The sequence below is a fragment of the Leopardus geoffroyi genome, chromosome C3, assembly GCF_018350155.1.
Source record: "Leopardus geoffroyi isolate Oge1 chromosome C3, O.geoffroyi_Oge1_pat1.0, whole genome shotgun sequence".
Classification (NCBI taxonomy): Eukaryota; Metazoa; Chordata; class Mammalia; order Carnivora; family Felidae; genus Leopardus; species Leopardus geoffroyi.
Genome location: NC_059338.1, coordinates 22,509,785 through 22,535,701, shown reverse-complemented (window position 1 = coordinate 22,535,701; position 25,917 = coordinate 22,509,785). Strand labels below are relative to the sequence as shown.

The following is a 25,917-nucleotide window of genomic DNA, read 5'->3' as shown; positions in this document are numbered from 1 at the left end:
ATGGAGGCGTCACGACCAGCTGGTTTGGAAAATAAAGCTTTTCCATCTCAAGTCTCTGGGTCTGGCAAAGATTCTGAAGCAATAAGTGGCCTCAAGGTAAAGATCAAAGCAAAGATATAGTAGCAAAGGCTTTTCTAAAGATCTCAGAGAGATTTAAGCTGTGCCTAATAGATCTTATCAGCTTGACAAAAATGGAATTCAAAAAATCATATGAATATTGTTACATAGTTGCCTGACACCCCTAAGGTAGAGAGAAGTTTGTCATGAAATTAATGTGACTTTTGGGGCAGGGAGTAAGCCTTCCAAAATGTCATAGGAAACTCACAAAGTTATTTAAATAAGGGTACTATTAAAAACCCTTCCAGCTTGGACTGAGAAGCAGGGGCTGAGGAAATTCGAAATTAAATGAGGTCTCTTGGCCCCATTTCTGAAACAGACACCGCAGGAGGGTTGCTTTGCTGCAAACATGAACCATTTCTTTTGAAAAAGGATGGACAGTCTAAAGGGTAGAGCCAAGAACTACAGAGAAAGCCAGGCTAAGAAAGTGCTCCTAGGGAGCAAAACTGGGGCCCAAATCAGAGACCATTCCCTGCTGTTAGGATAAGAAAACCGGAGACATGTGCCTGACTTTCACAATTTCTCTGAACAAGCTCTTCCTCTCTATTGTTTTAAATGGGAGCACACATTCGGTTTCTATTGCTGCATTATAAATTACCACAAACCATCGCCTTAACAGAATGTAAATTTATTATCTCACAATGTCTATGGGTTAGGAGTCTGGGTACCAACAACTTGCCACGCTCCCTGTTCAGAGTCTCACCAGGCTCAATTCCAGGTGTTGAGCAGACCCATCATCTCTTCTGAGACTCAGGTAACTCTTCCAAGATTACTGTTGGCAGAATTCAGTTTCTGGTTGCAGGATGAAGGACCTCAACTACTAGAGAACACTTATCATTCCCTGCCACACGGTTTTCTCTATGAACTGGTAGTGTGTTTCCTTCTAAATCAAAAGAAGCATGTCTCTGATGCTTCACCTTCTTTTAAAAGACTCACCTGTTCAGATCAGGCCCACTCAAGGTAATCACCCCTTTGATTAACTGAAAGTGAAGTGATCAGTAATCTAATCATATGAAAGACCATCATATTCTCTGGTCCCATCCCCACAGAAAGAGAAACAACTATTCAGGGCATGTACACTAGGAGGAGGAATCTGGGGGGCATCTTAGAATTCTGCCTACCACAGAGTGTAACCATTTGGAAACAGTATGCAGGCTGGATAACTTGTCTTTTTGCTTCAGAGAACTTTGAAAGAAGAGGACGTACATCGTGTACATCCAGACTTGATATGCTCACAAAATAATGGATTATGATCCTGAATCCATGATTAGATAAGACTTGGGGGACCTTATAAGTGAGTATACATTAAATGTGAAGGGTTAGGAGTCATTTGGGTCCAGTGACACAATGTGATGGACTGTTAAAGTAATACCCGTACCCATGCATCACTGTTCTCTATATCCATGTACTTATGAGGTTTCCTTTCCATTTACATTGAATTAGTCTTGCTTTCCCCAACATATCAGCAAATATCACACAGACACTTTAAAAGTGTTTGTGCTTCCCGCTAAAAAATCAAAGAACTGTAAACCCATGTTGAACTCTTGATAGTAGGTTCATTTTCCATAGTGATGTGGATTAGTGAGTCTGAATCAAGTACTTCATTTGTATTTGAAGATTAAGCAAATGATAAATGTAGGAAATGGGAGATTTGTTTCTTTCTGTTGGAAAAGGAAATTACAAATATTTTTAAAGAGATGCTAGAAGAACCTTGTGCTAATTAGATTGGAATTGGAGGATTCTAATGTCTGTCCATGGTTTTTAATACCCACATACAGGTAGGTAAGTGGGTGGGTTGATAGATAAGATAGATATAAACACCTGTTTGCTGAGGATACTTAGAAGCAATGACAGCCTGGGAGCAATGAAAATATCAATACCCAGATGTTTTCTAAATACCATACCCTAGTTATAGGAAGCAAAGCTTCTTAGAGAAATTGAAGATCCCAGAGGTGGAGCAGAGAAAGTATAAGATTATCATGGAATATCTTAGTATGAAAGGAATAAAAAACTACCAAAGATTGATGCAGATAGATCTAAAGATTACAGAAGACTGCTTGAATTTCTCATTGTAAAAAAATGGCAAACAGCTATCCTACTTATATCCTATGCTAAAAAACATGAACTCCTGTGACAGAAAAATACCACATGTAAAATACTAATTGGGCAAAGAAAAATAAAGTCTCAACAATATGATTGATCCTCAACATTTCAAAAGGCAAACTCTGATAATGTGGGCTATTACACATGTTTGTTTTCAGCACCTTTTCCAAAATGTATTTTTGGTCATAAGAATAATACATTAAAGAAAGTTTGTTATCTCTTTCAAATAAAATGTGAATGTGAATATATTACCTGTTTTTCTCAGAAATTATTTCAATATATGATCTCCATGATAATAATAACAGTGCTGTTCAAAGCATCTCACATACAATAATTAAACCTCAAAACTTACCCTATTTATTAATATTATTATTTCCTCAACTGTAAAGATAAGGAAAGTGAGACACAGTAACTTTCTCAAAACCATGCAGTTAGTTAATGGTACAGCTGGGATATAAGCCAAGGCAATCTCACTCCTGATGTTAGATTCTTACCCATTACACTGTTCAGCCTTTAATTGTGATAATAATGGAATAATATCTTCCCCAAATACCCATTGCCAGCTACCTTTCCCCTAGATAAGGAAATACTTACACCTTTTAAAAATGAAGTGTACCAGGGAGAGAGGGAAGATGGCGGCGTAGGAGGACGCTGGGCTCACCGCGCGTCCTGCTGATCAATTAGATTCCACCTACACCTGCCTAAATAACCCAGAAAACCGCCAGAGGATTAGCAGAACGGAGTCGCCGGGGCCAAGCGCAGACGAGAGGCCCACGGAAGAGGGTAGGAAGGGCGGCGAGGCGGTGCATGCTCCACGGACTGGCGGGAGGGAGCCGGGGCGGAGGGGCGGCTCGCCGGCCAAGCAGAGCCCCGGAGTCTGGCCTGCAAAAGCGGAGGGGCCTGACGGACTGTGTTCCGACAGCAAGCGCGACTTAGCGTCTGGGAGGTCATAAATTAACAGCTCTGCTCGGAAAGCGGGAAGGCTGGAGGACAAAGGGAGGGAGAGCTGCTGAGCCCCCGGACGACAGAGCTCAGTTTGGTGGGGAACAAAGGCGCTCGCCAGCGCCATCTCCCCCGCCCATCCCCCAGCCAAAATCCCAAAGAGAACCAGTTCCCGCCAGGGAACTTGCTCGCTCCGCGCAAACACCCAACTCTGTGCTTCTGCGGAGCCAAACCTCCGGCAGCGGATCTGACTCCCTCCCGCTGCCACGGGGCCCCTCCGGAAGTGGATTACCTAAGGAGAAGCGAGCTAAGCCTGCCCCTCCTGCCCCTGTGCACCTTGCCTACCCACCCCAGCTAATACGCCAGATCCCCAGCATCACAAGTCTGGCAGTATGCAAGTAGCCCAGACGGGCCATGCCACCCCACAGTGAATCCCGCCCCTAGGAGAGGGGAAGAGAAGACACACACCAGTTTGACTGTGGCCCCAGCGGTGGGCTGGGGGCAGACATCAGGTCGGACTGCGGCCCCGCCCACCAACTCCAGTTATACACCACAGCACAGGGGAAGTGCCCTGCAGGTCCTCACCACGCCAGGGACTATCCAAAATGACCAAGCGGAAGAATTCCCCTCAGAAGAATCTCCAGGAAATAACAACAGCTAATGAGCTGATCAAAAAGGACTTAAATAATATAACAGAAAGTGAATTTAGAATAATAGTCATAAAATTAATCGCCGGGCTTGAAAACAGTATACAGGACAGCAGAGAATCCCTTGCTACAGAGATCAAGGGATTAAGGAACAGTCATGAGGAGCTGAAAAACGCTTTAAATGAAATGCAAAACAAAATGGAAACCACCACAGCTCGGATTGAAGAGGCAGAGGAGAGAATAGGTGAACTAGAAGATAAAGTTATGGAAAAAGAGGAAGCTGAGAGAAAGAGAGAAAAAAAAAATCCAGGAGTATGAGGGGAAAATTAGAGAACTAAGTGATACACTAAAAAGAAATAATATACGCATAATTGGTATCCCAGAGGAGGAAGAGAGAGGGAAAGGTGCTGAAGGGGTACTTGAAGAAATAATAGCTGAGAACTTCCCTGAACTGGGGAAGGAAAAAGGCATTGAAATCCAAGAGGCACAGAGAACTCCCTTCAGACGGAACTTGAATCGATCTTCTGCACGACATATCATAGTGAAACTGGCAAAATACAAGGATAAAGAGAAAATTCTGAAAGCAGCAAGGGGTAAACGTGCCCTCACATATAAAGGGAGACCTATAAGACTCGTGGCTGATCTCTCTTTTGAAACTTGGCAGGCCAGAAAGGATTGGCACGAGATTTTCAGTGTGCTGGACAGAAAAAATATGCAGCCGAGAATCCTTTATCCAGCAAGTCTGTCATTTAGAATAGAAGGAGAGATAAAGGTCTTCCCAAACAAACAAAAACTGAAGGAATTTGTCACCACTAAACCAGCCCTACAAGAGATCCTAAGGGGGACCCTGTGAGACAAAATACCAGAGACATCACTACAAGCATAAAACATACAGACATCACAATGACTCTAAACCCGTATCTTTCTATAATCACACTGAATGTAAATGGATTAAATGCGCCAACCAAAAGACATAGGGTATCAGAATGGATAAAAAAACAAGACCCATCTATTTGCTGTCTACAAGAGACTCATTTTAGACCTGAGGACACCTTTAGATTGAGAGTGAGGGGATGGAGAACTATTTATCATGCTACTGGAAGCCAAAAGAAAGCTGGAGTAGCCATACTTATATCAGACAAACTAGACTTTAAATTAAAGGCTGTAACAAGAGATGAAGAAGGACATTATATAATAGTTACAGGGTCTATCCATCAGGAAGAGCTAACAATTATAAATGTCTATGCGCCGAATACCGGAGCCCCCAAATATATAAAACAACTACTCATAAACATAAGCAACCTTATTGATAAGAATGTGGTAATTGCAGGGGACTTTAACACCCCACTTACAGAAATGGATAGATCATCTAGACACACGATCAATAAAGAAACAAGGGCCCTGAATGAGACATTGGATCAGATGGACTTGACAGATATATTTAGAACTCTGCATCCCAAAGCAACAGAATATACTTTCTTCTCGAGTGCACATGGAACATTCTCCAAGATAGATCATATACTGGGTCACAAAACAGCCCTCCATAAGTTTACCAGAATTGAAATTATACCATGCATACTTTCAGACCACAATGCTATGAAGCTTGAAATCAACCACAGAAAAAAGTCTGGAAAACCTCCAAAAGCATGGAGGTTAAAGAACACCCTACTAACGAATGAGTGGGTCAACCAGGCAATTAGAGAAGAAATTAAAAAATACATGGAAACAAACGAAAATGAAAATACAACAATCCAAACGCTTTGGGACGCAGCGAAGGCAGTCCTGAGAGGAAAATACATTGCAATCCAGGCCTATCTCAAGAAACAAGAAAAATCCCAAATACAAAATCTAACAGCACACCTAAAGGAAATAGAAGCAGAACAGCAAAGACACCCCAAACCCAGCAGAAGAAGAGAAATAATAAAGATCAGAGCAGAAATAAACAATATAGAGTCTAAAAAAACTGTAGAGCAGATCAACGAAACCAAGAGTTGGTTTTTTGAAAAAATAAACAAAATTGACAAACCTCTAGCCAGGCTTCTCAAAAAGAAAAGGGAGATGACCCAAATAGATACAATCATGAATGAAAATGGAATGATTACAACCAATCCCTCAGAGATACAAACAATTATCAGGGAATACTATGAAAAATTATATGCCAACAAATTGGACAACCTGGAAGAAATGGACAAATTCCTGAACACCCACACTCTTCCAAAACTCAATCAGGAGGAAATAGAAAGCTTGAACAGACCCATAACCAGCGAAGAAATTGAATCAGTTATCAAAAATCTCCCAACAAATAAGAGTCCAGGACCAGATGGCTTCCCAGGGGAGTTCTACCAGACGTTTAAAGCAGAGATAATACCTATCCTTCTCAAGCTTTTCCAAGAAATAGAAAGGGAAGGAAAACTTCCAGACTCATTCTATGAAGCCAGTATTACTTTGATTCCTAAACCAGACAGAGACCCAGTAAAAAAAGAGAACTACCGGCCAATATCCCTGATGAATATGGATGCAAAAATTCTCAATAAGATACTAGCAAATCGAATTCAACGGCATATAAAAAGAATTATTCACCATGATCAAGTGGGATTCATTCCTGGGATGCAGGGCTGGTTCAACATTCGCAAATCAATCAACGTGATACATCACATTAACAAAAAAAGAGAGAAGAACCATATGATCCTGTCAATCGATGCAGAAAAGGCCTTTGACAAAATCCAGCACCCTTTCTTAATAAAAACCCTTGAGAAAGTCGGCATAGAAGGAACATACTTAAAGATCATAAAAGCCATTTATGAAAAGCCCACAGCTAACATCATCCTCAACGGGGAAAAACTGAGAGCTTTTTCCCTGAGATCAGGAACACGACAGGGATGCCCACTCTCACCGCTGTTGTTTAACATAGTGCTGGAAGTTCTAGCATCAGCAATCAGACAACAAAAGGAAATCAAAGGCATCAACATTGGCAAAGATGAAGTCAAGCTTTCGCTTTTTGCAGATGACATGATATTATACATGGAAAATCCGATAGACTCCACCAAAAGTCTGCTAGAATTGATACATGAGTTCAGCAAAGTTGCAGGATACAAAATCAATGTACAGAAATCAGTTGCATTCTTATACACTAACAATGAAGCAACAGAAAGACAAATAAAGAAACTGATCCCATTCACAATTGCACCAAGAAGCATAAAATACCTAGGAATAAATCTAACCAAAGATGTAAAGGATCTGTATGCTGAAAACTATAGAAAGCTTACGAAGGAAATTGAAGAAGATTTAAAGAAATGGAAAGACATTCCCTGCTCATGGATTGGAAAAATAAATATTGTCAAAATGTCAATACTACCCAAAGCTATCTACACATTCAATGCAATCCCAATCAAAATTGCACCAGCATTCTTCTCGAAACTAGAACAAACAATCCTAAAATTCATATGGAACCACAAAAGGCCCCGAATAGCCAAAGGAATTTTGAAGAAGAAGACCAAAGCAGGAGGCATCACAATCCCAGACTTTAGCCTCTACTACAAAGCTGTCATTATCAAGACAGCATGGTATTGGCACAAAAACAGACACATAGACCAATGGAATAGAATAGAAACCCCAGAACTAGACCCACAAACGTATGGCCAACTCATCTTTGACAAAGCAGGAAAGAACATCCAATGGAAAAAAGACAGTCTCTTTAACAAATGGTGCTGGGAGAACTGGACAGCAACATGCAGACGGTTGAAACTAGACCACTTTCTCACACCATTCACAAAAATAAACTCAAAATGGATAAAGGACCTGAATGTGAGACAGGAAACCATCAAAACCTTAGAGGAGAAAGCAGGAAAAGACCTCTCTGACCTCAGCCGTAGCAATCTCTTACTCGACACATCCCCAAAGGCAAGGGAATTAAAAGCAAAAGTGAATTACTGGGACCTTATGAAGATAAAAAGCTTCTGCACAGCAAAGGAAACAACCAACAAAACTAAAAGGCAACCAACGGAATGGGAAAAGATATTTGCAAATGACATATCGGACAAAGGGCTAGTATCCAGAATCTATAAAGAGCTCACCAAACTCCACACCCGAAAAACAAATAACCCAGTGAAGAAATGGGCAGAAAACATGAATAGACACTTCTCTCAAGAAGACATCCGGATGGCCAACAGGCACATGAAAAGATGTTCAGCGTCGCTCCTTATCAGGGAAATACAAATCAAAACCACACTCAGGTATCACCTCACGCCAGTCAGAGTGGCCAAAATGAACAAATCAGGAGACTATAGATGCTGGCGAGGATGTGGAGAAACGGGAACCCTCTTGCACTGTTGGTGGGAATGCAAATTGGTGCAGCCACTCTGGAAAGCAGTGTGGAGGTTCCTCAGAAAATTAAAAATAGACCTACCCTATGACCCAGCAATAGCACTGCTAGGAATTTATCCAAGGGATACAGGAGCACTGATGCATAGGGGCACTTGTACCCCAATGTTCATAGCAGCACTCTCAACAATAGCCAAATTATGGAAAGAGCCTAAATGTCCATCAACTGATGAATGGATAAAGAAATTGTGGTTTATATACACAATGGAATACTACGTGGCAATGAGAAAAAATGAAATATGGCCTTTTGTAGCAACGTGGATGGAACTGGAGAGTGTGATGCTAAGTGAAATAAGCCATACAGAGAAAGACAGATACCATATGGTTTCACTCTTATGTGGATCCTGAGAAACGTAACAGGAACCCATGGGGGAGGGGGAGGAAAAAAGAAAAAAAAAAGAGGTTAGAGTGGGAGAGAGCCAAAGCATAAGAGACTGTTAAAAACTGAGAACAAACTGAGGGTTGATGGGGGGTGGGAGGGAGGAGAGGGTGGGTGATGGGTATTGAGGAGGGCACCTTTTGGGATGAGCACTGGGTGTTTTATGGAAACCAATTTGGACAATAAATTTCATATAGTATAAAAAATAAATAAATAAAAAAAAAATAAAAAAAAAAATAAATAAAAATAAAAATGAAGTGTACCAGAATCCTCATTTATTTATCATGACCCGATTTGCTTCTCTGGCTATTATGCATTTGGGGGATCCATTAAAGCTACTCTCTCATCTCAGTAAGTAAGTAACTAAGTCAGTAAATAAATAAATACCTCCTAATAAGAAAAGGTAGCTTCTGTTGTTCATCCATTACATAAACTATTATTAACTGAACTTTTTCATGTCCCAAATCTGATTCTGTCAAGGGATGTTTTCATTAAATGAAATCATCGCCTTGGTAACAATATTTATAAACCCCATACTTCAAAACAAGCTAAATCATATTTTTTAATTGTGTGTTTAATTCCATCAAATGTTGAAACTTCTAAAGACATTTAGAATGCAGAATACAGTTTAAATTTCTCTCAAACAAAAACAGCTTTAAAATAATCCACCTAAACTATTCTGAATACATACTGCTTGATGTTGATGTTCGCATCACAGAAACAGCCACAAGGTATATAGTCATGTATATAATACATGTACATCAACACATATATAAACAGTATATACACAGAGGTAGTATATAACTGTCAGTGTGAGTTAAAATAACAAGTGAACATCAGCCAGCATTGTATATTTAATTTGGAAGCTTTTTAGATATGCACTTAAAGTGATTGAAAGGATTCACAAGATTCTTACATGCTCTCAAATACATTTTTCTAGCAAATAATTATCCTCTGAAAATGTTATCATAGGGTTCAAGCTCATGTATTATTTAAAAAGCAATCTTGTAACTCATTCAACTGTTCATAGGTAAAAATCTATTAGATAACAGTAGCAGAGGCACAGAGTTCTTCCCCCCCCCGCCCAGGAAAACCAAAGATAACCAACATGGTCTTTAGAAGACCATGCTTACTCTAATAATAATAAACACTCTGTTTATGAAAAATAAATGACAGTTATCACTATCCCTAATGTTATAATAATATTTAAATTTATTTTTGATAGATCAAAACAAAATGTTTTTTATCACTAAATACATTTTTGTTATTGAATTATAAAAGAATAATCTAAAAACTCCAAATAGCACCAACACATATCTCATTAATAAATCATATTCCTTTTCAATTTAAGTTTACTTCTGCTGAGGACAGTTTTCCATTTTCATTGTCTGAAATTTTTCAAATTACAGGGACATAACAAAATTAAAATAAAAAATAAGACTACCTATAGATTAAAAGTGAACAGCACTCATTTTTTTAATCATAGTTGACACTTAATGTTACGTTAGTTTCAGGTGTTCAGCATGATGATTCCACAAGTCTATAGGTTATGCTATGCTCAGATGGTAGCTACCATCTGTCTCCATAAACTATTGCAATACCGTTGACTATATTCCTGATGAACAGTAATCATTGTAATAATTGTATATATACGTATACATATATACATATACATATATATACATATATATATATACATATATATATATATATTCAGAGCGTTTGTGTGTGCATGCACGTCTTCAGACCAAGATCTGTAGAATTTATTCTCTTGTTTTTGATATTTAAGAATATATCACCTGGTGGGGTGCCTGGGTGGCTCAGTGGGTTAAGCGTCTGACTTGAGCTCAGGTCATGATCTCACAGTTCATGAGTTCGAGCCCCGTGTCTGGCTCTGTGCTGACAGCTTAGATCGGAAGTTGTAGGTGTGGGCTGGGCGCAGCACTGACAGTTTTACATTAGTTGAACAGAAAAAAAAAAATTAGAGACTTAAAGGCTGAGGACTCTAGTGAAACAAAAATGGAGAACTGAGGTAAAAAATGTACCAGATGTTCTACCAAAATTATTATGGAATTTTCAAGCAGTATAGAGTGGAGACTGAAATGCAAGGCAGAGATTTTCTGTAAATTATCATAGTTTTCTGAAGCCCTGAGGTGTTGAGAAGACAAGTTTTATTCTTATCTTGCCAGGCTGGTGGGTCCCTGATAAATACAACAACTTATGAAACTGCTGGGCGGGTGAGACCACAATGTAAAATGCAAGCAGGAGTAAATAGAAAGTGTCTAAAACTGGAAATTGGGTTAAACTCAGCTCAATCCCTGCATTACCCATTTTGCAAAGAAAAGAGTGATCTCTCTCTAGAGGCATTTACATCATCTAGAATTTTTATAATTTTTTTTGTCACAATGTCTGGCTTTTAATAAAAATTTTGCCAAGCAAACTAAGCACAACACAAATGAGGGTAACAAAAAATGTCAACAGAAGTTTACCTACAGATGATCCATATATTAACATTATCAAAGAGTTTTAAGGTTTTATGCTTAGTAAGTTCTAGTTAACAAAAAATAAGATTGACAAAATAGATAAAAATTTAGAGCACTTCTCCAAAGAATTGGCATCCATAAAAAAGTCAAAGATAATTTCTGGAAGTGAAAAATACAATAACAAAAGTTAAGAATGCAGTAGATGGGTTTTAAATTTTCATCCTAAAGTGCTGACTGTCAATCAAAAGGGTCATATTCCACTAAAATATTTTTCAAAGTCAAGGTAAAATAATATTTTTGAGCACACAAAAACCATGTGAGCATTTGCATTAAAGAACTATTATAATAGCTTGTAATATAAAATATAAAAATAAATAAAAGCAAGATGTGTAATAATCCTACATTGAACACTATAAAACTTAACTGAGAGAAATTAAAGATGACATAATAAATGAAGGGATACCCCGTGAGATAAATTAGTCAGTATTGTAAAGATGTCAATTCACCTCAAACTCTATGTATAGATTCATCAAAATCACAATCGAAAGTACAGTATTTTTAAGTTGAAATGCTATTTTAATGTATATGCCAACATGAATAACCTACGACAGCTAGAACAAACCAGAAGAAGAACCAAACTGGAGAACTTACACTATCGGGTATCATAACATTATAATGTTACACTGGTTAGAATACAGTGATACCGGCAGATAAATAGAACACAGGAAAAAAATAGATAATCTGGAGACAGACTTTTTTCTAAAGATTTTTTTTAAGTTTATTTATTTATTTTGAGAGAGAGAGAGAAAGAGAGAGAGAGAGAGAGACTGAGGAGAGGAGGGGCAGAGAGTGAGGGAGAGAGAATCCCAAGTAGGCTCCACACTGTCAGGGTGGAGCCTTACATGGGGCATGAATTCTCTGTGAGATCATGACCCATATATATATATATATATATATATATATATATATATATATATATATATATATGTCAACTGATTATATATCACATAATATTAACTTTAGATGGATTGTAAATCTAAATGTGAAAGTTAAGACAATGAAGTTTATAAAAGAACACAGAGGAGGGTATATTTATGATCTTAGGAGTAAATAAAGATTTTAAATTAGGAAACAAAAATTACTCAATATAAAGGGTAAAAAAGGAATTGATAAACTGGGCTATAATAAAATAGTTAAATAGTAACATATAATATATATTCCTTACATAGTAATAACAAAAAGACAAACACTATGGAAAAATAGGTGAATGATTTGAATACTCATTTCAAAAAAGAGGATATTTGAATAACAGATAAACATATGGAAAATTGTTCAACTTATTGGTAATCAAGGAAATAGAAATGAAACCATAGCAAAATATTGCTCAAACCAACCAAAATTGCTAAAAAAGCAAAATATGGAGCAAGTATAACCCTTATTTACTGATGGTAAAATTTTAACCTGATACACATCTTTGGAAAATTATTTGGCTATAACTACTGAAACTAAGTAGACAACACATTCCTACACATATACATAACAGAAATACAAAAACTTGTCCAATGAAACACTGAATTTTTATTATCATAAAGACTGAAATATAATAAACATCTGGATGGTTACTAACAGAAAAATGGATGCTTATAACATGATACACAAGAGTACCACAGACCGAGCAATGAGAATGAATGAACCATTGCCATGTAACAGGAATGGATCTCACAAACATAATACTGAGGGGGTAAACAGTTAAGATATGTAAACGTGTCCTGCATTATTTAATTTATTTTAAAAATGCAACACTATCTATGGTGGGTGAGGTAGGGATGTCAGTGTTACTTTGGGGTGAAAGAGTGACGGGGATAGAAGACCAGTTTCTTGGATTCTGCCAATCAATGCATTTTAGATCACATACACCTCCATCTACATTTTAAAATCACATTTTTAATATACAAAACGTTTTTTTTTTTATTTTTTTTTTCAACGTTTATTTATTTTTGGGACAGAGAGAGACAGAGCATGAACGGGGGAGGGGCAGAGAGAGAGGGAGACACAGAATCGGAAACAGGCTCCAGGCTCTGAGCCATCAGCCCAGAGCCCGACGCGGGGCTCGAACTCACGGACCGCGAGATCGTGACCTGGCTGAAGTCGGACGCTTAACCGACTGCGCCACCCAGGCGCCCCCAAAACGTTTTTTAAATGAGGCAAATAGAAACATCATGAATCTATAGACAGATAAACAGAATTTGGTTACAATTGAGTCTTGGTTGTATGAGCATGTTCACTATGTGGAAAATCATACAACTTACGCATTATGACTTACACATTTTTCCGTAAGTAAGTTTTACTAGAATGAATTTCTAAAATAATGTCTTACGCTTATCTTGAAAGGAAGAAGTAATAAATAAAAGGTGCTAGAGTTATTTTCTTGACAGGAAAAAAAATTATATTTTCCTCTTCACATCACAATTTTCTTCAGGATGTACTCCAGATACATTAAAGGAATAAATATAAAATAAAATTATTTAATTAATTAATTTTTTTTGAGAGAGAAAAAGAGAGCGAGCATGAGCGGGGCATGAGACAGAGAAAAAGAGAGACAGAGAATCCCAAGCAAGCTCCGTGCTGTCAGGACTGTCCAGCATAGGGCTCGATCTCACAAACCATGAGTTCATGACTTGAGCTGAAATCAAGAGTTGGACACTTCACCAAGTGAGCCCATAAAACATATTTTTTTAAATGTATGACAGTATTCATAGACCCTTAATATAATATTTCTGTGTGTAAATTTTAAAATGAAATTATCTATGGAAAATAGTAAATATACATATAATTATAAATACTAAAAAGATGTATAATCTGAGGAAAGCAATAGAAGTACAATAAAATATTTGGATTTCAATATATTGATATTCACAGAAAAAATCAATAAAAACCTCTATGAAGTAAAATACTTTTTATCATTCATATTACTCACTGGAAGAATATTTCATGAGGTCACCCGGGTGGCTCAGTCAGTTGAGTGTCTGACTTCGGCTCAGACAGTGCAGAGCGTGCTTTGGATTCTCTGTCTCCCTCACTCTCTGTCCTTCCCCCCTCATGCTCTCTTTCTCTCAAAAATAAACATTAAAAAAGAGTATTTCGTGGATAATGTTACAAAGTAATTATTTAACCATCAAATATTTTTTTAGCACCTAGGTATGGTGGACGCCATGGCATGGATTAGATATAAAGTGATGAGCAATTTATCAAAGAATTTACATTCTAATAAAGACATTAATAATATAAACAGCTAAATAAACACATAACTAACATTGTAAAAATGACTGGAAGGAAAAGGAGGCAACATTTAACAGAGACTTATAGGGTTTACACTGGGCTTCCTGTGGTCTTCTCCTCTCACTCTTTCCTCTGACTCTACTTCCCTTTTAGACCAACTTTTCAATGTGGAGCGTCTTAGGGTTTAGTCCTAGAAATTCTTCTCTTACTATTACACTCAAACTGTGATTTGTCTGGAATCAATGATAATTCTACCACTGGACTAATCCTATGACTTCTAATGGCATATATACCTTGATGACTCCACAATTTTTTCTCTGGTTCAAATATTTCCCCAAACTATATACAGTAAAACCTTGGTTTGTGAGCATAATTTGTTCCAGAAATGTGCTTGTAATCCAAAGCTCTTGTATATCAAAGCAAATTTCCCCATAAGAAATAACGGAAACTCAGATGATTTGTTCCACAACCCAAAAACATTCATATAAAAATGATTACAATACTGTAATATAACACAAAATAATAAAGAAAATACAAAATATAGGGGCACCTGGGTGGCAGTGGCAGTTAAACTTCTGACTCTGGCTCAGGTCATGATCTCGTGGTCTGTGAGTTTAAGCCCCACATCAGCATCTGTGCTGACAGCTCAGAGCCTGGTGCTTGCTTTGGATTCTGTGTGTGTCTCTCTCTCTGCTCCTTCCCCACTCATGCTCTCTCAAAAATAAACATTAAAATTTTTTTAATAAAGAATAAAATAAAAACAAAATACAAAATATAAAGAAAATTAAACAAATTCACCTGCACTAACCTTTGAAAACCTTCGTGGCTAGTGTGAGGGAGACGAGAGAGGAGGGTAATTGTATAGGACGACTTTCACTATCACTAATGGAATCACTGCTATCTATTGGTCCAACGGAATCTTTTTCTTTTTGTGCAACTTTAACAAGGAATCTACCCAATGACATAGAATGAAGCAAAGCATTCCTAAGCTTACTCTTGCATGGAAAAGTAAAGGACTATCCATAGGTGCTTTGAAGCGATAAAAAATACACTAGAGCCATTTGTGGACACATTCCAACGTTCTGAAAAATCATTGGTTTCTGCCAAACACCACAGTCTGAGACTGAGCATTCAAGCATGGGAGATGATCACCCACAATCCTGCAGTGAGTGAGTAAGACAGAGAAGAACCATTGACTCAGTTGTGATCATGTGATGTTTGCTCTCACATACTATTTGTAATGCAAGACACTGCTCATTTATCAAGTTGAAATTTATAGAAATGTTTGCTTATCTTGTAGAATGCTCATAGAACAAATTACTCGCAATCCAAGGCTTTACTGTATATCCTTCCACTAAGTACACATGTCCAAAATGGAAATCTTGATATCCCATACCCAACATGATACATACCCAAATTCTTACTTCATTATATGTCAATCCTATTCATGCAATTGCTTAAGCCAAAAACCCTATAAGCATCCTGGCTGCTCTTTCTCATACTCCAGATAAAAACAGAAGAATATCCTGTGGTGTCTGGGTGGCTCACTTGGCTAAGCATCCAATCAAGCCCCACATCAGGTTCTGCACTGACAGCATGGGGCCTGCTTGGGATTCTCTCTCTCTCCTCTCTCTCTGCCCCTCCTCCCCCCCCCCCCACACTGTCTCTCAAAATAAATAAACGTTAAAAAAAAGAAAAAGAAAAACAGACGAATATCCTGTCCTTCAGGACAAATATATGCCTTCAGAATATATCCCAGGTCTGATCATTTATCAACAACTGTATTGTCGTGTTAATCCAAGCCACCACCATCACATATCCAACTATGCAATAGCCCCCACATTGGTATCCCTTATTTATATTCTATAGTATATTCCCCTTATAATCATTTCTCCATACATCAGTCTGAATAATCATTTCAAAACACACATCTGATGGTGTCTCTTCACTGCTTACAATCCTCCAAAGTTCATACTTCACATAAAATTGGTAATCTTTACTATTTTCCAAAATGCCCCACATGATCTGGCCACAACACTCTTTTCGGGAATCATTTTCTACTGTTTTCTCCCAGACGACCATGTTCCAGCCACACAGGCACCTTGCTCTTGGTACTGAGCATATGTTATCTTTTAACAACAACAATTAATTCCTTCTAGAGAAGGTTTGTATATTTGTATTTGCCTCATTTAGAATAGGTTCTATGTGTAAGCATTCACAAAACATTTCATATTGGTGATGTTGCATGGCACACATTCTTTTGAGTCAGTTCCTGTTTATCCGATATCAGTTTACAAAATTTCTATTTTCCTTCTATATTCAGACAGTATCTTCCCAAAGAGAATAATTAACTCAGACTTCTTTCTGAAAGTTGACAATTTTCTTGAAAGTCTCATATATTCTTTTCCTAAACTATCTCGGATTCTAGAATTCTATTATTAGGAAATGCTTTAGTTAAAAAAAAAGGAGGGGGGAATTGCTGTAGGAGAATAGTCACCCAAATTAATAATATGGAGTTAACTTGTGTACATTCAGAAAGGAAAAAAAAAACAATCACACTTAAGTCCATATTACACACCATGTTTCAGAAAGGCAATGCAGTTAAGAATTCAACAGCCCTCATGACATTAAAAGGAAATGTTCATACAATTACTGACTTTATGGTTCTTAGTTTTTTCCTGAGGGAAAGTCAATAAAGGAATAAAGGAAATATACTTTTAACTATATTGGCTTTATATGAACATTTTGTTTATTTTAATTGCTAATATTGTTTAAACATACATTTCTTTTATCTTAAAGCACCATTATCAGCATCCTATTGTTGATGAAATAATGGATTGGTTCCATTTAATTCTCTCAAATTGGCTAATAAATGAATAATAAATTAAGTTACTGCTCCTTTATAGTTTCCCGCCTTCTCTCATGTATTTTCTTCTGTGGTCTGTATCTACTTTCTTCCACTGATAATATGTTTCAATAAAAAGATTCATAGTCATCATTCTCCCTGATCCTGAGATAGATTCTTCATTGTTAATATATTAAGATTAACATATTAACGTTGGTCTCCTTCTCAATTGTTCACAAATGTGGAACTAACTACTAGATGCCCAATCTTTCTCTCCCTGATCAACAAGATACCATCTGGATAAAAGAATTTTGTATTTGCAAAAGCATAGGGATTAGAGGTAGTGGCTTGTAATCCCTTTTACCTGCCCAATATGCTTCAGCCAGTGTCTGCAGAATACCTCCATCCCTTTTCTTATTCCTGTGTACCTTGTGGGCTACATGTTTTATCCCTCAAAGAGCACTATAGAAACGAGGAAGCTAAAAGAGAAGGAAAGGGTGAAACTATACCTGCAGGCCACAAAGGAAGAAGAAGAGGAGATTAGAGTCAGAAAGAAAAGGAAGGGTACCTGCTTTGTTCTTGCTAGTCTAATATTTGGTAACAGACCTGTGCTCTAGTTCTGTCTTACTCTTTCTCTTCACTTTACAGCAAAATTACTAGAATGTGTTTCTTTGTGTCAGACAAGTTGACTGTTCCCCTCAGTTAATACTGAAGTTTCTCCTTCTTCCTCCAGTTACTGGCCACATCTGAATAACCTCCCCTCCCACCTCCCTAAATCTGATATCAACAAATTCTGGCAAGGAACCAAGTTTATTTGGTATAACTCTATTTGATCTTAGACTCTTATTACCAGGCCCCTCCCTCAGGGGTCTAAACTCAAACTCTATCTCCTGTAATTCCCACTAGTATATAGATAAAGCTCCCACTCCCACATTGTCCTCACTTTGGGTTGTGTTTGTTTACTTATAGGCAAACATAAGATTGGCACTCTCTATCACAAAGCTACTTGGACAACAATGGAGCTGAATATTAAGCTGAATAATGATATTAATTCTCAAACCCACCAAGTCCACTATGAAATGTAAGCATCCTGATCTGGGAGGACTAGGAGACTGAGACATGAGTTTGAGAAAGCCAAGTATATGCACTAAAAAAACCCTTGAAATCCTAGGCCTACTTCATTCACAGGACCTTCAGAAGTAGCCTACTTCTTTATCTTTCAAGACAACATGCTTCACTCAGGTTTGACTCTACCTCACCTCCTAACCATAAGATCAACAATTAGGATTGTCACTACACAACCTGACAAAGAAAGGGCAATGTCAGCTAAAGGAGGAATGATACTATCTCTTCAGTGATCTGGAGGACTTAGTCCACATATACTGATGGGGGAGGAGTGGATCTGGTAAGAATTTGAACAAAAGGTCAGAACACGGAGTTGGCAGATGTTATCAATATGGTAGCAACCTCCTGGGTTTAGAGAGTAACAACATCAACCTACTAATTGACTATAATTTTAGGAAAGTGCCTTAGAGACACTTTCGGTGAGTAGGGTACTGGCATTATTAGGAAAAAAGTGGTAGATGTTTTTGGTATGTCAGAGCTGATGGTAGGATACATTATCATAAATTTGACCATTTGAGCAGCACAGGGCATGACATAAAGGAGACAATAATGATGTTTAACTATCAGAGGCAAATTGTTTGCAATTATTATAAAGAATATCAATATCTGAGTAGCAAACAGGTGAACGAATCCTTAGAAATCCTTGGGGATGGTCAAGAGACCATGAATTCCCTTGAGATAAAACATATAAGTAACCAAAAAAGGTACTGTTTAATCTACACAAAAGAATAGAGCCTGGACAATTCATAGCTACCTTGGTTTAAAGTCACAAACTATGCCAATTCAGATCTGAACCAGTTTTCACAACTTAAACGACTGACTAAAGAAGTAACCAGGAGTCCAGGAGAAGGAACTGACAAAATTATGGCAATTATACACTGTAATGTATCCCTCAGTTCTCCCCCCAAGGACTTATGGCTATTTGCTAGAATGACTTTCCTCACAAAATGGGACCCCCAAACTTTTCAAAGAATTTTGGCTTTGACAATATAAAGACTCTGGTCCCTACAAAATAAAGCTTCCATGAAGTAGTACAACAACTGTGCAAAAAAACATAAAAAGCCATAACTGCTGCCCCAATCACTTTTTTCTCTTTGTTCAAGGAATCACCAATCTGATTCTCAGAAATTAATGCTTTGGTTACAAAATGAGGGAAGGGAGGCAAGAACTGTGGAGATTTTTACCTTGCTTATAAAACAAGGAGTTATCCTGACACAGTTTCATAGATGTTAGCAAGAAACATTAGACTTCTGAGTCAGAGACAAAGAACTCTGTTACTCAAGGCACAATAGATACCTTAACCTTCCTGTTACCATCAGTTCCTTCCACCTACCATCCCCCCAGGCAATATGAAAAGGCCCATCTGATGTCCTGAACGTAGAGGTTTTGGATTATATCTGAGGAACCTCAAGCTTAGAAAGCTCCAATCTCTTAAACTGGGGTGTTTGCAAGCCGGCCTAACTATTGCCATGGAAAGACAAATTATATAGTAAAGAAATCCTTGTGCGCTCTGCCCTGGAGTGAGATACTATCTCTGTCTTCCAATGATGTTTGCTGTATAAATATCCTTGAAAAGACAGTTCAAACAACACAACTTAATAGAAGTCATTCAAGTATGAAACAGATCTAGGGAGAATTATCTCCTAATAATAACCAACCCTCATTTCTATATCAAATCACTAGAATTTTCCCATACATGTATACTGTCTGCCACTCTGATTCTGATTTGACTGACAGGGCTGAAACCAAATCAGTTTGAAATGTTTTATGTGGCATTTAACTAAAGCTACTACCAATACGACCTTAACAGCAAAATGATAACAACTTGTACTATTGATTCAACCTTGTAGCCCACACTCTCAGCTGAATATACCCTATAAAGCATCAGCATTTAGCTTAGAAAGCCAGGTGGCATTCTCCCTAAGTGTCTGTATTGACCTTTCTACTTGGTCCGAAACATCAATTCAGAAACAGCAGGCTGTATTAAAGATCTCCAGACTCCACCTTGGACAAAAAGTAAGACAATTCAACCAACTGAGCCTGACCTGTCTGGATGTCTTCCATGATTTTAAATACTTGAAGGATTCTTATGACTAACCCTAAGGTGCAAATCACTATTTTTTCAGGAGGATGAAATTTAATGCCTAGTTCCCCATACAAGAAATACAATCTCAATGATACACAAAATGATACACAAGGTACTTCTGGAAAGAAAGGGGTACTTACCAAGTTGTGGACCCCCCAAGTGGGACTACTTTCATTCTCAGTCATTTCATGGAGTGGAAATGTCACCTTGCTATTGGCATGAACAAACAGGACAGACTAGAATGACTTTCTTCGAGAAGTTTCTCCAAAAACAGATGAGACTCAACAATTCCAAGTGAACTAGGAAGAAACCATATGGTCTACCAGTTGGCTGGGGTGCACTTTGGACACACTATCAACCTGTGCCCTGCAGGTCAAACTTGAGGAACCCCAAAGAAAACTTTTGGGTTTTGTTGGAGTTATTGCAATGTTACCATTCCCATAGGAGAGTAAAACATTTTTATTTCTAAAATAATTATAAAAGGTTAATCCTTAGAAACTTGTAGCTTTTAAATATAACTGAAGTGCTAAACATACTTTTTATGTCTCTATCACATGTAGCAAAATGGCAGTAGACTACCAAAAATTCACATACGAATTAGTCTGTTTATAAAGTAATATTTTACAATTAACATAAATACTTATTTTTCTACATATATTAGGGAGTAATTAAAATGACAACTTGGGCAATATTAGAGCTCTGACTTAATTGAGGGATGTTTGGCTGATTACAAACAGTGTATTCATTTTATAAAAATGAAATTCTAATTAGTGTTGGCTTCCTGTCAAAATCAGTAATTAACAAAGTTGTCAAAGTCAATCCTATTATTCATCTTGATAATGAAATTATTTAAACATCAAACATGAATGTTCTATTAGCTTGAGGAGTATAATTGTTGTTAACATTGCTCATAGGGCTTAATAAACATATCACATCAGCTACACTATCTACCTAAATACCTGTACACAGATGCTTATGATTAAGAACTTGTGAAGCTTTGTAAGATTAAGTATGTGACTGAGATTGTGTTACAAATAATATTTTTCTTGAGTTGGTACATGTGACATGAGAAAACATGGCTCTATTTTTCTGAAAGTGAACCAGAATGTGTTTTTATGATCTGCAAAACTAACCTGCATTTATTTAAACTGTTCAATTTTATGACTTTGGCATATCCATGAAACCATTATTCATTACTAAACATACCCATCAATGCTGAAAGGTTCCTCCTGCATATTTAATTCCTCCTTCCAGCCCTTCCCCATCTAAACCCTATTTCCAGGCAACCACTAATCTGTTTTTATTTCTTATCATATATTTGATTTAATTTAATATGAATTCAAACACAGAGTATGATTTTTGTCAGGATTCTTTCACAATAATTATTTTGAGATTCACCCATATTGTGTTTTATACTAGTAAATAATTATTTTTTGTTGCTAAGTAGTATTCCAATGTATAGCTATATCATAGTTTGTTGATGCGTTCAACTTTTTTTTGGACATTTGGGTTATTTTAAGGTTTTACTATTACAAAGATACTATGAATGGTAATGCACAAGTCTGTGTATTGGGACATATGTTTTTATTTGGTTTGGATAAATACCTAGAAATACACAGATGATGGTAGATCTATCTATATTTTACATTAATTTTTTTTCAAACTTCTAAACTTTTTTCCTAAATGAGAAAACTTGTACCATTTTACATTCCTACCCACAGGATATAAAAGTTTCAGTTCCTGCATATCATTGCAAATGGTTGGTATGATCAGGTTTTTTTTTTGTCCACTTAAAAAAATAATTTTTAATGTTTATTCATTTTTGACAGAGAGAGACAGACAGAGTGTGCGAGCAGGGAACGGGCAGAGAGAGAGGAAGACACAGAATCCGAAGCAGGCTCCAAGCTCTGAGCTGTCAGCATAGAGCCTGACATGGGGCTTGAACCCACAAACTGTGAGATCATGACCTGAGCCGAAGTCAGTTGTTCAACTGACTGAGCCACCCAGGCACTCCAATTTTTCTATTTTTACTACTCGAATGTGTAGGTAGTGGTATTATATTGTAGTTTTAATTTACATTCCCCTAATGACTAATGATTTTGAACACTTTTCATGGACTTGTTTGCCATCTGTGATTTTCTTTGGTGAGTTATCTGCTAGAAATATTTTGTTCATTTTTTTATTGACACACCATTTTTTATTATTGAGTTTGAGAATTATAATTTTGTATAGAAGTCTTTTATCAGATATGTGATTTTCTTTTTTTTTTTTTTTTTCAAAATTTTTTTTTTTTTTTTTTTTTGTTGTTGTTTTTGTTTTTCAACGTTTATTTATTTTTGGGACAGAGAGAGACAGAGCATGAACGGGGGAGGGTCAGAGAGAGAGGGAGACACAGAATCGGAAACAAGCTCCAGGCTCTGAGCCATCAGCCCAGAGCCCGACGCGGGGCTCGAACTCACGGACCGCGAGATCGTGACCTGGCTGAAGTCGGACGCTTAACCGACTGCGCCACCCAGGCGCCCAGATATGTGATTTTCAAATATTTTCTCCCAGTCTTTATCTTTTAATTCCCTTAATAGTATCTTTTTAAAGACATTCTTATTTTTTAATAAGTTCAATATATATATATGTATATATTTATATATATAATAAATCATACTTTGGCATACACATAGGATACATAGTTTTTCTCTAATTTTTATTTTTAGAAATCTAAAAATGTGTAGCTTATTTTCATGTTGATGATACATTTTGAGTTATTTTTATTATACTGTTCAATGTATGCATTTAAGACTCTTTTTATGCATACTGATATATAAATGTCCCAACACTTTTGTTTTAAAAGATTATTCTTCCTATATATTCTTTCTCTATGTACATTATCTCTCTCTCTCTGTATATAAACATATACATATATACACACACATCTCTGAACTGTCTGCTTTCTTTCATTCATCTGTTAATCTTTTTATCTATCTTTATGTTAGTTCCACATTGACATGGGATATAGAGGTTTATAACGAGTCTTAAAATCAGACATTGTGCATTCTCAAAATTTTTGTTTGCAAAGTCTTTTAGCCTACATTAGGATATCTGAATTTTCAAATAATATTTGAAATCAACTTACCACACTTTCTTTCTATTGTAAATGGTTTATTTTAAATTTTGAGGGTACTAATTGTTAACTATATTGTTTTTAAATCGAGAAACCGTATTCTCAACTACAAGTTCTAGTACTTTTTTTCTTGTTGTTAAATTCCATTGAAGTTTTTACTTAGCCAAGGGTGTATTCTGTAAATAAAAACTATTTTACTTCTTACTTTATTCTTAGCCAGAATGCCTTTATTTTTATTTTTTTCTTACTGCATTTGCTAGCCCTTCCAATTCAGTATGAAATACAAGCGATGAAAGCAGACATTCTTCCTTTTTCCCTGACCTTTAAAGTATTTAGTCTTAATCATTACACATGATATTAGCATTAAGTTTTTCACAGAAGCCCTTTGTCAAACTTCCTTTAAGAAGTTCCCTTGTATTTCTATTTGTTGAGAGTTATTAGGAATGGCTTTTAGATTTGCCTATTTTCTATGTTGTTGGACTTACACTCATAAAATTGCTAATTACAGCCCCCTTATTAACATTTCACTCTCTGTACAACCTGTAGTGATGTAACCTTCTCATTTCTCGTATTTGTCATGCGTGTTTTCCTTCTCATCAGTCTTGCCAGAGATCTGTCAATATTACTGATCCCCTGAAAGAACCAACTTTTCTCTTCCGCTATTTTAGAGCCAGCAGCATCCCAGGCTCCACCCCCGCTGCTGCTGCCACTGGGACTGCACACCAGCACCCTGGCGGACAGCGCCGCCTCAGTGCAGGACGTGAAAAAGTATAGCAACATAGAGAAAAACAAAATCAACGTGCAAAAATCAGCAGGATGAAAGTAAAATGTTTACTGGAGGTTTGAACTGGGATAGAAGCAAGAAAGATCTATCTTTCCTCAATCTGAGGATGTTGTAGGCTGTACAATTAAAACAGACCCAGTGACTGGAAGGTCAAGATTTGGATATGTGCTTTTCAAAGATGCTGCTAGCATTGATAAGGTTTTGGCACTGAAGGACCACAAACTGGATGACAGACCAGTTTGATAGACATCCAAAATGCCAAAGCTTTAAAAGGAAAAGAACCCCCACCCATCAGCGTTTTTGTGAGTGGATTGAGCCCAGATACTTCTGAAGAACAAATTAAAGAATATTTTGAAGCCTTTAGAGAGACTGAAAATATTGAATTCCCATGGATACAAAAACACATGAGACAAGACGATTTTGTTTTATCGTGTGTACAGAGTCAGTAAAGACATCATTAGAAAGCAGAGACCATCAAATTGGTTCTGGGAAGTGGATCAAAGTTGCACAACCCAAAGAGGTATATAGGCAGCAACAACAACAAAAAGGAGGAAGTGGTGTGGCAGCTGGAGTTGCACCTGCAGGAGGAGTGGTACCAGGCATCATGGATGAGGTAAGCACCACAACTGGAACCAAGGATTTAGTAACTATTATGATCAAGGATATGGAAATTACAATAGTGCCTATGGTGGTGATCAAATCTATTGTGGCTATGGCAGCCATGCTTATACTGGATATAACTATGACAACTATGGACATGAATGGACAGGGATATGCAGACCACAGTGGCCAACAGAGCACATATGGCAAGGCCTCTGGACGGCATGGCAATCACCAAGATGATTACCATCCATAGTAAAGGAGGACATTGAAGAAAATGGCAGGGGGTTGCTAAAGTTAACCCATCTTATAAGACAGCATTGAAGATTGGCCATCTGTTGATCTGAGATCAGTTGTACAAGACACAACTGTGTCCAAATATATACAGCCACCAATTAGTTTTCTTTGTTTATACGTTGTCTTTTGCTATCTGTTATAACTGGATGTAGATTTGTGTTTATATGAATTTTATTTGTAGGATTTCATGTTAAACCTCAAGTAAATGCTTCCTTATGTGAAATAAATAAAAATAAAAGAACCAACATCTGGTTACTGTAATTTTTCCTATTACTTTTCTGCTTTCGGTTTAATAATTTCCATGCTCATTTTTATTATTGTATTTCTCCTCCTTTCTTTGGGTTTAATTTATTCTTCATTTTCTAGGTTGTTTTTGTTTTTGTTTTTATTTAAATGAATGTTGTGGTTCTTGATTTGAGACCTTTCTTCTTTTCTTATATAGGTGCTTACTGTTATAAATCATCTCCTAAATATTGTTTTAGTGGAATCCCACAAATTTGGATAAATAGCGTTTTCAGTTTTATACAGTTAAACATCCAATTTAATTTCATTTCCTCCTCAATGTCTAGATTTTATTTTTTTTAATTTAATATTCAAAAATTTGGGAATATTCAAGATTAATTTTAAATTGAATTCTATTATATTCAAAGAATATACTTTGTATAGCATAATTCTTTTAAAATTTTATTAAACATGTTTTATTGTTCAGACTATGGAAGGAAAGTCCTGTTAAAT

General features: G+C 36.9%; 1 pseudogene; it reads left to right on the top strand.

The window, feature by feature from the left end:
• LOC123586554 lies at positions 1–25,141 on the top strand (annotated as a pseudogene).
• Positions 25,142–25,917: the final 776 nt, after the last annotated feature.